The 15,550-nt window shown below is 33.6% G+C and overlaps 1 protein-coding gene across 1 annotated transcript in view; it reads left to right on the plus strand.

Annotated features, from left to right (window-relative positions):
* The window catches only part of LOC144582184 (uncharacterized), a 1,185,294-nt gene that overhangs the window by 1,042,050 nt on the left and 127,694 nt on the right, over window positions 1–15,550 (plus strand). The window lies entirely within an intron of this gene.

The following is a 15,550-nucleotide window of genomic DNA, read 5'->3' on the forward strand; positions in this document are numbered from 1 at the left end:
TTCCTCAGCAGGATTAAATGGGCAGAAACTTTTTAGAAAGATGTGTGGAAAAAATTCTGAGACTTTGTCTTTCCAACTAAGATGACTAAAGGGTTAATTTCTAAGTAAACAGGGAAGCAAGGGATAGTTATTTCATTTTTAACCAAATTAGTGATTTAAGTCTAACACATTTTTAATAATAATTTTCAAACTCCAGAAAAACAGTTAAAAGAATTTATATCCAAGGTAAGATGCATTGCCTAGTTGTATTTATATTTTAATGTTATATTTTAATATGTAATTTTAAAATATGACTCAGAAATCTAACCCAAATAGGCTGAGAAATGTGTGATGTGTCAGTCAGTCATTCACATGAAAGTGTATAAGCAAACATTAAACTATCTGACAGTAAACTGAGTTGTAAGACTAAGATATATATTTATTTTCCTTTAGGAGATAAATATAAAAGAAATAGCAGTATATTACTGTAATATATATTAATTGCTATAGGCTGATAATTAGAAAGGGTAGCTGAATCAAATATTAATTTATAAATATCACAAAATTTGGATGGTTTGCAAGCACTAAATAATACTGTAAATATGTTTATGAATGTAGAGAGGTTACATATTTCAATAAGAAATATCAAAATAAGATTGGACTTTGGAAAATGTAAAGTAATGCATCTTGGATGAAATATTCACAGATAATCAGGGAAATTGAGCTACTGTACTTGGAAAATTGTAGTGTTGCATGAAACCTGGAAGTGATAGTTACAGAAAATTAGTACGAGATTGCATGGAGTGATATAGTGGTTTATAAAAACTGTTTGGGCAGCACATGCAGAGATAACACATCACAAGTCAGACAAGTGTGTCGATTTATAAAAAAACCTCAGTACCAGAAGGATGTCATCATACTATAGTGAATGCAGAGAGGGGCTACAAAAATGATTGAGAGACTGGCAGGGCTGATGTGAAGTAAGATTAAAAAGAACTAAATATGTATGGCTTATCCAAATATAGACTATATTACCACAAAATAATGTGCTCACACACTGAGGAAAGGTACAGAACATTCTAAGTTTAAGTAAAGGTTATCAAGAACATCCTTAGCAAAAAAGTGAAAAAGAAGTTAAGGTGAAACAAGGGCTCCCTAGTGTGTTAAGTAGAGAAAATAAGTGTACCACTTTGGATCTCTAGGCCCATTTTGCAAAGTGAATATAATACCATAATTTATTCTTCTACTCCTTCAGTCTCCACATCTTTAAAATCAGGAGTAATAATCCCTTTTTAGCAAACCTACAAGTTTTGATTGACAGGATCAATTCTAGCCATATTCATTTGAATTTTGTTTTTAAAAAACATTTAATACAATGCTTAGCATTTAGTATAACAGCATTCAAATTATATTTCAATAATTAAAGTTGATCTAAGAAATGTATAGTAAATGTAGTAAGGATTAAACATAAACATGAAATATGGAAACTGGAATTGTGATTTCTGACATCAAAGAGCTTGCAGTCTCATAAATGAATAGACATGTATTCAGGCACACAAGCAAAATATGTTAATGGCTATAGTAGAGTTTCAAAAAAAAGCAATTGAGATTTCAAGAGATCCCCAGGATAATATTGTAAGGTTGAGATGGAAATGGTGGTACTGGAACTGGTCCTTAAAGAGTAGTAGGAATCCAACCAGAGGGGATTGGGTGCAGATTTAAGGAGTGAAGAATATCAGTAGATGATACCCAGGGAAAATATGAAAGCCATGGCCAAGAAAATGAGTGACCTGATATGGCTAAAACAAGAACCACAGGGAAGTATGAGTGTCAGACCAATCTGGCCAGGTACATTATTATTTATTGGAGAAAAACTATGACTGGGATATTAACAAGAGTTGAGACCATATAGAAGTCAGTTGTTTTCAAACATTTTTAAGGCTTTTGTTAAATAAAATCTTACACAGAGGACTTTTCTATGAAACAGATAAATACAGTCCAGAAGACTCTGAGACTACTGGAAAGACTGAGAAATTGCATCATACAGTTTGAAGAATACAAATTTTTGTAAAAAGAAACAACCCAGAATTTTCTAACAAGGCAATGTAACTGGCAGAAATGTGAAGGATAGGTCAGGCTGTGTAAGTCTGAGCCTAGGTGGTAGATGACGAATAGAAAAGATGTAGCTTTGATACAGTATAGTTGAACAGTAACTCTCCTGGATTAAAACAAAAAAGACTGACCATGCGAAATAGAATACATGCTAATTTAGATCTTCAGAATGTGTAAGGCATTGTATAACACCACTAACTGAGTTACAGAGTGAATTTTCACTTGATACATAATTACGGCTTAAGATTGAATCTATGACTGTCTTTTTCAGCAACTCTGTTGTGTACCTAGTGACATAAACAATAATAAACCGTATTGCTTGATAGAGTTCTTTCTCCTGAGATCTGAATTACAAAATCCTGTTACCAGGTGGAGAGGGGAAAGAAGTATGTAAAAAAAGAATGGGATATCATTGTAAATATATTCTTTTATTCTCTCATTCATTGGTTGTGCATCACTCACTAATCATTTAAAATGTGTTAAGTATGGTGGTAGATGCTGGAATAATTCAAGTTTTAATTATTTACTCATTTTTTATTAACCTTTAAACTCATCTTCCAAATAATCATTTCTGTCTTTGTCTCTTTGGGCTACTACAATAAACTACCACAGACTGGGTGGCTTATAAACACCAGAAATTTATTTCTCATTGTTCTGGAGGCTGAGAAGTCCAAGATGAAGGCACTGGAAAAGTAAGTGTCTGATGAGGGCTCAATTTCTGGTTTATAGACTGCCATCTTCTCACTGTGTCCTCATACAGCAGAAGGACTGAGGAAGCTCTGTGGTGTGCCTTTTATAAGGACACTAATCCTGTTCACAAGGGCTCCATCCTCATGTCCTATTATCTCCCAAAGTTCCAGCTCCTCATACCATCAAATTGGGGTTAAGATTTTAACATATGAATTTTGGAAGGACACAAATATTCAGTCTATAGCACCATGCTTCCAGATTTATATTCATATAAATTGAGAATATTTAAATGATTTTTTTCATTTTTAAATATTTTTGTATATGTCAAATAGTGTCAAATACTTGTGTAAGTACCAAATACCTTCCCTAAATCAAGACGTTTTGACCTATGTTATCAAGTGTTCATGTATTTGAAAATAGTTTATGTAATAAATGAAATTTAGATCTGTATCCATAAATTTATTTTTATTGAACTTTAGATACTTTATTTTCATTGTCTTCATCAAACTAGGATCCTAGTTGGTCAATTCCATTATGTAAGGACAAATCTATGTCTTGAAAAAAAAATAATGTGATAAGAGTGCTCATTTAACTTATACATCTCAATCCCAACATTTCATTTCTTATTTGTATGGTTAGAATTATTGGCAGCAATATTAAGAACTAAAGTAAGTTTTTTTTAAAAAAAGGACTATCACCAACATATTTTGAACTATCAATTTTAGAGCAGAGATTGAAAATTTTGAAAAACAATATTGTATACACAACCATTACTGTGTCATTATAATATGTCATATAAAAATATAGCATTGCTATATTGTCTTTTATATGATTTTATATTTTTATATAAAATATTTTTATATTATATACTTTTATTTAATCTTCAAATATGACTTTTAGATTTTTATATAAAATATTTTTTGTATTCTATTACTTTTATTTGATTTTTGAAACCTAGGGGCAGGTATAATCACCAATTATATATATGAGGAATTCGGGGTTTTAAAAGTTTAACTTGCTCAAGGGCACATAGTTCATTATAAGTTGAGCAAGAGTTTGAATTCAGGTTTCAAAGTCCAAGTACCTTTCACTAAAAATGTTCTCTACGAAAGAATAGTGAAGAACTCATTAATATCATTCAATGTCATTTTCACTGGGGAGGGGAGAGACATTAATACTTTTTCTTCCTTCTAATAACTCACTAATTGTCAATTACTGTCATAATATTGTAGAGATAAACCAATTTGAGTTTTGTTTTCTTATCTATTTGGAAGAGTTATCTCTGGTCAAAATAGCTCTTTAGAAGGAGATCTATTTATTTGCTCTCTAAAGCAATCAAGGTCACCAAGTCTCAAATTTATTATATAAATGAATGAAAAATTTGATAATATACATGTTCATAGGATGTCAAATTCATTATAAATATTTGAAGGATTGGCCTGTAAACTATTGGGAAGTGTTTACACTGAAATACATACCACACTACATTAAGGTGGGGAGAAATGACATCTTAAAGAATGTTTTGGAAGACTGATACATTGACATAACTGCATCAAAAGTGGTTATTTTTTCTTGTTTGTCCAAAGATGCTTTACTAAGTGGTAAGACCAAACAAAACAACAATAAAATAGATTTTTCTATTTTTAGAGAGTTCAAAGAATATTTAAAATCTGTTCTATGAGTCAAGATCCTAGCCCAGTGACTACTTCCCTCTAGGTTCTTGGCATGTTATTGTAGCCTCTTTGCACCTCTGTGTCTTTATTTGTAAAATTAAGATCATGTTAGTATCTAATTTATAGAATTTTGGGTGTGAAACTGAGTTAGTCAATGTAAATATTTAGTCCCCATGGGTAGAAATGGAAAAAATCATTGATGCGGTAGAGAGCAGTGAAGAGGCTTGCTTGGGAGCAGCGGGGCAGGAGCAGGGGCCAGGGCAGAGGTGTCCCAGAGACGATGAAAGGAGCATATCCTTACACTAAAGACACTGAACAGCAGTTGCATTTTTTTAGGCAAGGACATGATATAATGAAATCTGTAATACAGAAATAATGTTGAAGCTAAGTAAAGAGGATATAATCAAGAGTTTTTACTTTCTTACTCTGGAGCAGACTAGGGTAACTATTTAGCCTTTTGTTACTTTGAAGTGGGATCTTGGTCAGGTTCTGGTAGAGCTGCTCTTTTCCATAACTCCTGAAATAGAAAGGCTTATCCTTACATGGAATAATCAAAAGAGAATCTTCAAGAGAATGGATAATAGACTTATCTAAAAAGTCAAGTTAGAGAGGAGATCAACAGGAAAAGAAGTGCCATCTCAAGCCATCACACCTAGAGATAATACCCAAGTATAGTCTGAACTTAAAAATGTTGTACATAATACATTGCTTTTAATGTGTAAAGGAAGAGAGAGGCAACAAAATTAGAGAATGAAAAATTATATTGCGTGTGTGTGTGTGTGTGTGTGTGTGAAATAAATGTTTTAGGATGTCTTAGTATCCTGGATCTATTATTTGCATACCCTGGATTAAAAATATATAGTCAATGAAAGTGTGAGGGAAATATAATTTTTTCATATTTTAAATACATTGAAATATGTGGATAGACACAGAGACAGATGAACAGAAAAGGGCATAACAAAGATACTAGAAATGAATTGTGTTGGAATAATTTTGCTCTAAAAAATAACTATTTGGGTTTTCTCTTGAATATAAAGGCAATTAAGAGGATAAAGGGCAGCCAAAAATCAGCCAAAATCTTAAAGAGCCAAGTACAGTTCCAGTCTATCATCTGCAGCACACTAGTGCTGAGCCCAACTTAGCCAGGAGAGTTGCGTATAAAATGTACTCAGAGATCCTGGTTTTTTTCCAACATTTTGCACTCTGCTTTGGCTGATGTTCATTTAGGTCAAATGGTCACCTTTTTTTTTTTTTTCAAAACAAGAAAACATACTTCATCAATTTTTAAATGTTCTGGAAAAATTTAATGAATACAAATGTTTCTAAGGTCTAAATTATAAACTTAGTAAAAAATATAGGAAATATATGTAAAACATCATGTTATCTAATTATCTGAGTTATTCAAAAAAGATTCTCTCCTTCCTTCCTTCCTTCTTTCCTTCCTTCCTTTCTTTTTCTATTTCCCACAGCCCTTTCCTTTCCTTTCTTATTTGATTTTTCTTTCAACTGAACTAACTGAATACTTGGTGGTTGCTTTCTATCCAATGACGACAGTGTAACAGACTATGAGATCCAATAAATAAATAAAATTATTTTGTCATGGAGAACTTTGTTAGCTTACTTTTTTATAATTTGTGTAAATTTAAGATGTACAAGTGCTGTCTTGTTACATGGATATATTGTATAGTGGTAAAATCCGGGCTTTTACCATAGCCATTACCCAAATAGTATATATGTATTCATTAAGTATTTCTAGTCACCACATTGCTCAGTTTTGTGTCATTAATTTAGAGAGGACAGAAGGCTAATCTTAGACTACTGTGTTTGTTTAATATTATAGTCTAGGCCTTTGGTCTCCACTAATTACTATGCTGAGGAAACTAATCATATGAGCCAACTGTAGAAACATCTTAGAAATTAGAAATTTTCCTAACTTAAATACCTAGTATTTCTGTAGAAAGCATATCATATTTGTTTGGCACATCATAGGTCATAGAGATTAGAGTTTTATATTGTTTTATTTAATTCATTCCTTTAACATTAATTCATTCACAAAACTATTGTGTGCTAGCTATACACAAAATCGAAGATGTCCCTGACTTTAAATAATTTGTGATCTAGTTACTTACTCCTTACAAAAACTGTCCAAGACTTATCATCATCTCTACCTGAGAATTAAATGCTTAAATCAATAGTGTGGGAGCACTGGATAAGAGCCTTCTGAATCTAAACTCAGGGTATTTCCATGATTCCATGTTTCAGACATAGTCTCTGCAAGGAAACGTTAGACTCTACTTGACAACCCCTCTCTCTTAGTTTGTTTGTGCTGCTTTAACAGAAGACCACAGCCTAGGTATTTATAATGAACAGAAATTTATTGACTCACAGTTCTGAAGGCTGGAAAGTCCCAGATCAAATTTCTGGCAGGTTTGGTATCTGACAAAGGCCCAGTCTCCACTCCCAAGATGGCACATTGAAATGCTGCATTTCCCAGAAAGGAGGAGCAATGTTCCTCACATGACAGAATATCAGAAGAGCCAAGAAAGAGTCCTAACTCCAGAAAACTCTTCATTAAGGTATTACACTCATCCCTAAGGGTGGCGCATACATGACCTAGTCACCACTTAAAGGCCTCACCTCTCAATACCATTATATTGGCAATAAATTTCAACATGACTTTTGGAAGGGACACATATTCAAACCATGGCAGTGTTTTAATAAACACCTTGACATATTGATAATAGCATGTTTTCTGGAGTCAGGTAGATCTGACGGAGGATCCCAGCTCTATCTTCTAATACTTGTATGGATGTGGAAAAATTACTTACTTTCTCTGTTATTTCCATTTTTGATAGAAACTGCTCATGACCACCTTACAAGAATGTAGAGATCAGCAAATGGGAAGGTACAGATGAGACTAGCATAGGTAATTGAGACACTCACCACAGGATACAAAATGTAAGGAGATGGTACCAGTAATGTAAATAAAATTTTAAGGTAACATTTAAAAATCATATTATTAAATTATGACCCATGGGTTAGTCACCTGGTTTTGCAGAAAAAAAAAAGGTTTTATCAAAAACATCGTTGGGGCAAGGATAAGGCAAGTGAGTCAGGGCCATTCCTGCAAGTGAAGGATTAAGTTCTATCTTATTTAAAAATTTGATGTTTTGTTCATCATTGTAGAAGGCAGAATTTCTAAAGCAGCGCCCCAAAGATGTCCTTGCTTACCTCCCAGAACCTGTGAATATTCTGATATGTCATCCTCATGATTGTGTCATGTTATATGGCACAGTTGATAATTACATTAGTTTTTAAACTCAGAGAGCTTTCTCTGGCTGATGACAGAAGAGTAAAGCAGAAGTCAGGAAGATTCAAAGTGTGGGAAGAATTTAATATACCATGGCTGCCTTTGAAGGAGGAAGCCATAGGCAAGGAGTAGAGAGCAGCCACACAGAATGAGAGTGATCAGTAGGCAACAAGGAAATAGGAACTTCTGTCCAACAACCACAGATTGCACTGTTAACAGGAATGAGTTTGGAAGGTAACTGTAAGCTATGACCTGATTGCACCTTAGAAGATCCTGAGCAGACCTAGCCATGTCATCCCAGATGTCTAACCTGCTCAAACTTTGAGATAATGAATGAGTGTTGCTTTAAGCCACTAAATTTGTAGCAATTTTTATGCTATGATGAAACAAATAAATCATGAATGTTTTATATTAATTTCTATTTTTAAACACTACCTTCATTTAAAATTTTGATGTTTTGTTCATCATTGTAGTAGGCCTCATTTCTAAAGCAGCCCCCAAAGATGTCCTTGCTTACTCCCAAGAACCTGTGACTATTCTGAGATGTCATTCTCATGATTATGTTATGTTATATGGCACAGTTGATAATCACATGAGCTTTTAAAAGCAGAGAGTTTATTGTAAATATATTACATTAAAATATCATTTATCCTAAATACTTGATTTTTAGCACCCCTTACATATTTTACCAGAGTTAAGCCCCTCCTTTACAACCTATTTCTTCTAATACTTGGCATTATGTAGCTACAAAGTGCATGTTCTTATTATTACCCTTGTTACTTCACAGTGTCCTGTAATTCTTGTCTTCTTGATAGAGAATCATCTTTATCTTCCCCATTTTTTCAAAGTTTCTCTTCTCCATCTGCTTCTTCCCACCAGTGACCATGATCCATGCCACCTTTATTACATCAGATCCACATAGTCCCTGGACTAACCAGGTGATTATATATTGGAGCAGTGTCATAAGGCTATCACCAGATATCCTGCCAAGTAACTGTCTCCTTAAAAGGCCCCTGACTTCCAAACAATTAAAAAATAGTTTTATCCTGTTTATTTGAGCATTTCTTTTCATCATTTGCTATGGTACATTGAATTCATATTACTAATGCAATTTACTACTATAGATTTCAACTTTTTCTATCTTTTAAAATACTTTTGCTAAATGTAGGGGATATAGGACTTGCGTGTTTGAGAAACATGAGTTTGGAAAGAGGTAGGTAAGAGCAAAAAAGAAATGGCTAATAAATTTTCTCTCTGGTCTAGAAAGTTTCTGTAGGAATTGTTATAGTAACACTTATTCTGCAGTTCCTATTTTATTACAAAAAAAAGAGAAGGAAAGTAGCTGTAAGAATCATTCATAACTGCCCATATTAATGACTGTTTTCACTAGATTGAATCATAGATATTTTATATCTATAGAAAGTGGTCATTTTTACTGTGCGTGTTGATTCATAGTTGCATAACTAATCATGACAACTTTATTAATTACTTATTATCAAGGGTTTTCTCTTTTATTAGAGAACAAGTGACTTCCTTCCCTTGCACTGGTGTGCATATATATCTCTGTGTGATAGAGATTAATGCATAAAGCTTTGCAGGAAACTGCCTCATTGATTTTGTTGCCTTTATATTTGTCTTCCTTAGATGACTTCCACTAACATAGATAGAGGATGTATAACCAATTTCAGTGGGACACCAAGGGCCCCGCCTATGGAAGTTGGAGTTCTGGCTTGAGTTCAGGCAGCTGAGTAAATAAGAGTTTAAAGAGATATTTTTAGAGAAATGAATGCATTATATCACTGGTTCTTTTTAAGGTCTCCAATACACTACTTCTTTGATGAGGGAACTTTTACATAGTATTAGTCCTTGCTTGTGTTTTGCATAATCATTAGAAAATGCACTACCAACACTGATGTAAAGATGTGCCACAGAATAGTATTTAATTTTCTAATGAGTTGTATAGAAGTTCTCTCTCTCAAATCTGTGTGTTTGGATATTCTATGCCATATTTTCTAATTCTTCAAATTTCATGTTAAGCCATTCACAGCCTTACTGTATAATTTAGAAATGTTTTTAAACTCCTGTTGTTTTCCCTGTTATTAAGACTTGAATAGATTTATAAGATTTGTATGCAGTGGTAAATTCTACTCTTAAACATAAGTTAATCTAGCAGCATCAGAGCTAATGGTGAATAAATGTAACCCACCTCAATAATGGTGCTTCCTTTTAAAGAAACCCACTTTTTTCTTCAAAAAAGACTTCAGAGTCTTCTATGCTATGATAGTGCATTGAATACAAGAAAGCTGATGGGGTAGTTTTAAAAAATGTCCTGACAGAGTCAAGGTGATGGCCATTTTTAGCTGCCCTGCTATCCATCACCTCTTTCAGCCAAGCATACTCCATCATATGCAACAGCCTCATGAATTTATGCATCAAGCTGTGCAGCCAGTCGTGCCGAGGGCGCTGGTGACAAGTGAAATTGCTGTGCGCCTCATTTAGCTGTTTATTGCGCCTGAGTACGTGTTGCAGCTGTCATCCCACGATGGGATGATAGTGCTCGTTAATAGACAAGACAGGCAAATAATGATGGAGGCCACAGCAAGAGATGCTCATCTGCCAATGGGCTCTGAGCAATATCATAAACATCCACGAAGTTCTCCATCAAAAGCAGCCCTGTAAGAAAATACAGAAGGCAGGACTGTTCTTCATGGGACTAACAATGGAGATTAAACTGTTGAAAAAAGTGTAACCCAGTAGATCTTGTAACTTAGGAATGGCATTTGGGCTTCTACACTATGCTTCTCTTCTAAAACAAATACAAGAAAATGACCACACACAATCTCCAGGTTTGCTTCTGATGTGTAAGGTGACTGTATTTTTACCACACACCATGCAATTAAATTTAACCCAGCTGAAGAGTTGGCCTTATTCTGCTGGCAACCACAGTACCAGAAATTTGCAAAAGTTATTTTTCAACAGTTTGACTTGTTTCATACATTTAGGATTTCAGATGGCTATCTTTCAATTCTTTTCAGTATTTTAGTGAAAAGTAACTTGAAATAGAAATATTCTATCTTTAGATTTGAATGAAATTTTCTTTTTGTATAAAATTGAATTATATTCAGGCATTCATATCTTGGAACATAGCAAAGAAGCTCTTAATAAAATCTCTTGCAGATGAAAGTCTGTTAAATAACTTGACTTTCATTTCCTTTTTCTCTGAATATGTGATGCTTAATCTTATGGATATTTTACAGTTGGTGATTTGTAAGTGCCTAAGGTATAGGTTTAAATGTGAATCTTTATGATTTTACCAACAGTTTATTCATTTTGTAAGAATATAGAACTTAAAGAGTTAATTAACATATTTGGTGTGATGACATGAAGCAAATCTGACAATTCTTTGCAGACTTTTATATATATCAGTAATATTTAAGACAATTTGAGTTACACTCTTCCTAGCTGGATATTATTTTAAGTGTCAAATATAGAAACAAATATCAAGGTCCAAACTGTGAACTTGGGAAGGAAATAATATGTTTATTATAGAATTTAATGGAAGAGCTGGAAAAACCCTTCAGTATGCAAAAAATGAAAATGAAATATAAGAATAATCTATTAAACACATGTACACTATTAGGAACATGGCCTACTTGGATTTAATAACATGTGGCTATGGTCTTTTTAATGATGTCCATCTTGCTATAAGGAAAGACTGACAAAAGTTTAGCAAAGACATGATTACTCATAAGCACAACAAGAATCATCTAAAGTACTAACCATGGCTATGTGGAGAGAACAGCCTTATCAGGGCCACAAAGCTACCATGATAAAGAAACCCTGAGAGCCTTCTAGTGTGACCTCATCATTTTAAGGATAAAGAAACCAAGTCATAGAGAGGCTAAGTGACCCAGTGAGGTCTGCAGTGAGTCACCCATAGCATCTGCAGATCTGTGGGACCTAATGTCCTCCATAGCTCCTGTACCTGTGATATTTCCCACATCCTTGCTGTGACTGACCTTGTGAGCTTACTTTCACTATTTACTAACAAAAACCTTATTTTTATGTGTATGTTGCTTTAAAAGATCATTTTGATTTGTCATCTTACATATGCATATTTATTTATATGTTTACTAGTTTTAAAGAGGGAAAGATAAGACATGTAACAGTAGGGGTGAAATAATAAAGGTTGAATAATGAAAAGAGCAGAGAGAATCAGAACAAAAATACTCAGGCTAAGGATAATTGCTAGATTTGAATATAAAATTTACCACCGATTTAAAAGGATTGATTTATTCTTAAATGTGATTATTGTCTTTGGGCCAAAAATTACTTCAGTGAGAGTGAATCTTCAGTTTTATGATAGAAATAAATTAGAAAATATAGGTTAACCTGCAGAAAAAATAGTTTTATGATGTGCATTTCAAGAATACATATTTTCTGTAAAGTGAGGCATATTTGTGCTAATTATTTAAAGTTTCTTTCCTTCTTTAAAACATTCATACCTATGAATCTTCTGTTATTCAAAATGTGTAATGAAAACCATTTAAAACCAGTATCCAGTGAGTATCTTGATCCAGAAATATCTACTTGCCATAGAAATCTGGTAAGCATTTAGTATACAGTGCAATGTATATTCTACAACAATTAATTTGGATGCCCAGTGGGCATCATTACATAGGCAGTACAGAATTATACTTGGATTATATAATACAGTAGTGATTTAGCTCAGAGTCTTAATGTAAAATCCCATAGACTAACATGTAATAACTTTACATACTTTATTTTCTTGTCCTGTTTTGTGCTTACTGTGGAATAATACAGTGGGAGCTATGTTATTCTGTCCCTCTGCTTTTTCAAAAATAATGACAACAATCTTTTTTTTGGCATTTACAGAACTAATGGTCAGCAAATTTGAATATGTTGACTCCTTTTTCTTGATGAAATGAAAAAGAGATGTGTTACACACACACACAGTTTTAGTAATGTTTCATAAAATGGTTGCTACAATCAAAGGAACTGCTCTGAAAATTAAATTACTAGGCTGACTCTGAAAATCAGCATAATATGCTCTGTTTAATTCAGTCATGGTAAGATGTTAGATTCTCCTTCATTCTCTCAGCTTTCTCTCTCCTTCACCTGGGGGCATCTGCTGATGAGTCTCTTCTAGAGGTTGTTTAATGACTATTTTACAGGAACTGTCAGCTTTCTAAAGCCCAGTGGCATTGGGCGTCACTGTATTACCAGGCTTTTTACACAATTTGCCTGACTGTAAATCGGAGGTTTAAAAGTACAAGAAAAGCTCCTATTTGATTTAATGACTGGTTGATGGGGGTTGATTAATCTTTCTATGCTCAGATGTTTTACTTATAAAGGTCATCTATTGTTTGTTTATTCTCACTTTTCTGATTTTATAAACACAAGAAATAAGAAGACCATTTTGAGAAGAACAAAGTAGCCTTAAGAAAATCCCTGTCACATGCACTTTGGGATTTGGACTCAAATCCTAATTATACAGTAAGTGAAATGAACACAGCCTTTACATTAACCTAATGTAAAGCTGCAAAACTGTGATACCTGCTCAATTTGGTTAAAGAAATTGAAGATGGTGGCCCTTCTTTTGAGCGGGGATGGGAGGTATTTATTTCTATTTTTAAAAGCAGGGCTATTGGTCATATAAAAAACAGCATTCCTCCCTTCCCCACCCAGAGCTTTCAAAAAAACCCAAACAGGAATATTTTTAGTACTATTATCTTGTTTTACTCAAGAAATAGCCTGTATTCATAGTTAGGAGCTTTATTTAATTTAAAAAATGCAAATTTACCACTTTTAAAAATCAAATCAATTCATTATAACCTTAATATATAATATATATTCTTATTTCTTGAATATAACATGAGTATTCAGGATGTTCATCAAATTATTTTAGTCAGTTTTAATTTTTGTAGTGTTTAAAGAAGAAAGGGTAATTCCTTTGATCAAAAAGTATATCAGTCAACCAAAGCTAGTTAACAAATGATAATAGATCACAAAAAGTAGCCTACAGAAAATAAGGCTGAGGAAATATTGAACAAGTTTGTTAACATTAGCTTTTCAAAAGTTAACACAACAGAGTAGAGTTATTCTTCAGCCAATCAAAATATTATCTAATAATGGGCTCACCTAAACAAGTGGAAAGAAACAATCATTCTGGCAGTTTTTCGTGAATGAAGCTTTTTATTATAAGTGGCCACAAAACAATAAAACCCAGGAGAAGGTGGGACATACACACTGAGCAAAAGTGGTTGTAAATTCCCCCTTTCCTTTTGAGAGTGAGAATAATATAAACGCTAAAGAAAAATATGGTCCCACAGCTTTTCACTGGAAAATCTGTTCAGAAATGCAGAGCTGAGGCATCTAGATATTAACCTTGCAAAATCTCTAGAGGAAGGATTTTTGCTATTACCAAGCAATTCAAGGTGTCAAAAAGCCACCTATCTAAACTTAAGACTGCCTTGTTTGAATCTCAGGTCCATATTCGACTACCAAATGAACATGAAGCAACCATACATATAAATAAATCAATGAGTAGAATTCTGGTAAATTTTTCTTAAAGTATGGTTTTAAAGGCATTTCTAAGAACAAATGTAGAAGGAATGGGGTATAGCACAGTATAGCTCTTCTGAAAATGTAGCTCAGGTATCATTTCTTCATGGAAAATTCCAGAACTTCTTTTACTGTGAAGCCCCTTCCTTAGGCTTTTACTGCATCAAATTGTATTCATTTTTTAAAAATTTGGTCATCTTTCTCTAAAAAACTGTCTTTATGAGAGCAGGCTCTATTTTATATTTACTTTGACATATCCCAAACATTTCAGGACCTTGGATAGTGTCACACATTTGGTAAACATTCGATAAATATTATTTGAATTAAATAACCAAGTTCTGCTAAAAGTTTTTCACATTTGATAGAAGTCTTACTACATGTTTTAAATATTACATTCTCTATTAGGATTCCAACTGCTTCCTATTGCTAAGCTTGAAGGGGCACTGAGATTGAACATGGAGATGGAAGCTCTAGTCTCAGCTCTGTGACTACCAAGTAAGGCACTTAAACTTTTGATTCTTTAGTTTCTTATCAGCGAAATTCAGGATTGGATTTATCACCGAGATTCTTGACAGCTATGATACTCTGATTCTTAGATCCCTGCTATTCTCATTTGTAGTCAGACCTTTTCTGTCAGCCTACTTGCAACTCTAAATTGTCACTAATATCTAACATTTACTAATCATTTATTTGTGGTATTCATACTATCTCCAGTAATACTCACAATAATCCCATGAATAAAGTTTTTACAGTATTAGTATTGTGGCTCAGGAAGATGTAATATTTGTCCAAGAGATTATGTTAGCCATAAGTGGCACGCATAAGATTCAAACATTGGTCTTTCAGTAATAATTTCCCCCACTTTTTCCATTATGCTGCCCAATATGAACTGTGGCTCATTCATTTCTGGACTTCTAACAGGATAACATTGTAATTTTTAAAATAGAATTCCTCAAGGAAACAATAGGGCCCTCTGAGAGGAGACTTTGTAATTTAAGTCAGTGACTCTGAGTTGTTTCATTATCAGACCTGATGGGATTCTTCTGATCTTCCATATCTTTTCTCATCCTATGGGGCCCAGTGCCATGTACTTTTAACTGCATTTCCTGGACAGATGGCCAATGGACCCTTTGGCCATAAAATAGAGCTTGGCAAGCTACTCACACAAGGACTGAACTTGTGACCTCGGCGTTATTTTCAC

This window comes from Callithrix jacchus, chromosome 4 (genome assembly GCF_049354715.1).
Source record: "Callithrix jacchus isolate 240 chromosome 4, calJac240_pri, whole genome shotgun sequence".
Classification (NCBI taxonomy): domain Eukaryota; kingdom Metazoa; phylum Chordata; class Mammalia; order Primates; family Cebidae; genus Callithrix; species Callithrix jacchus.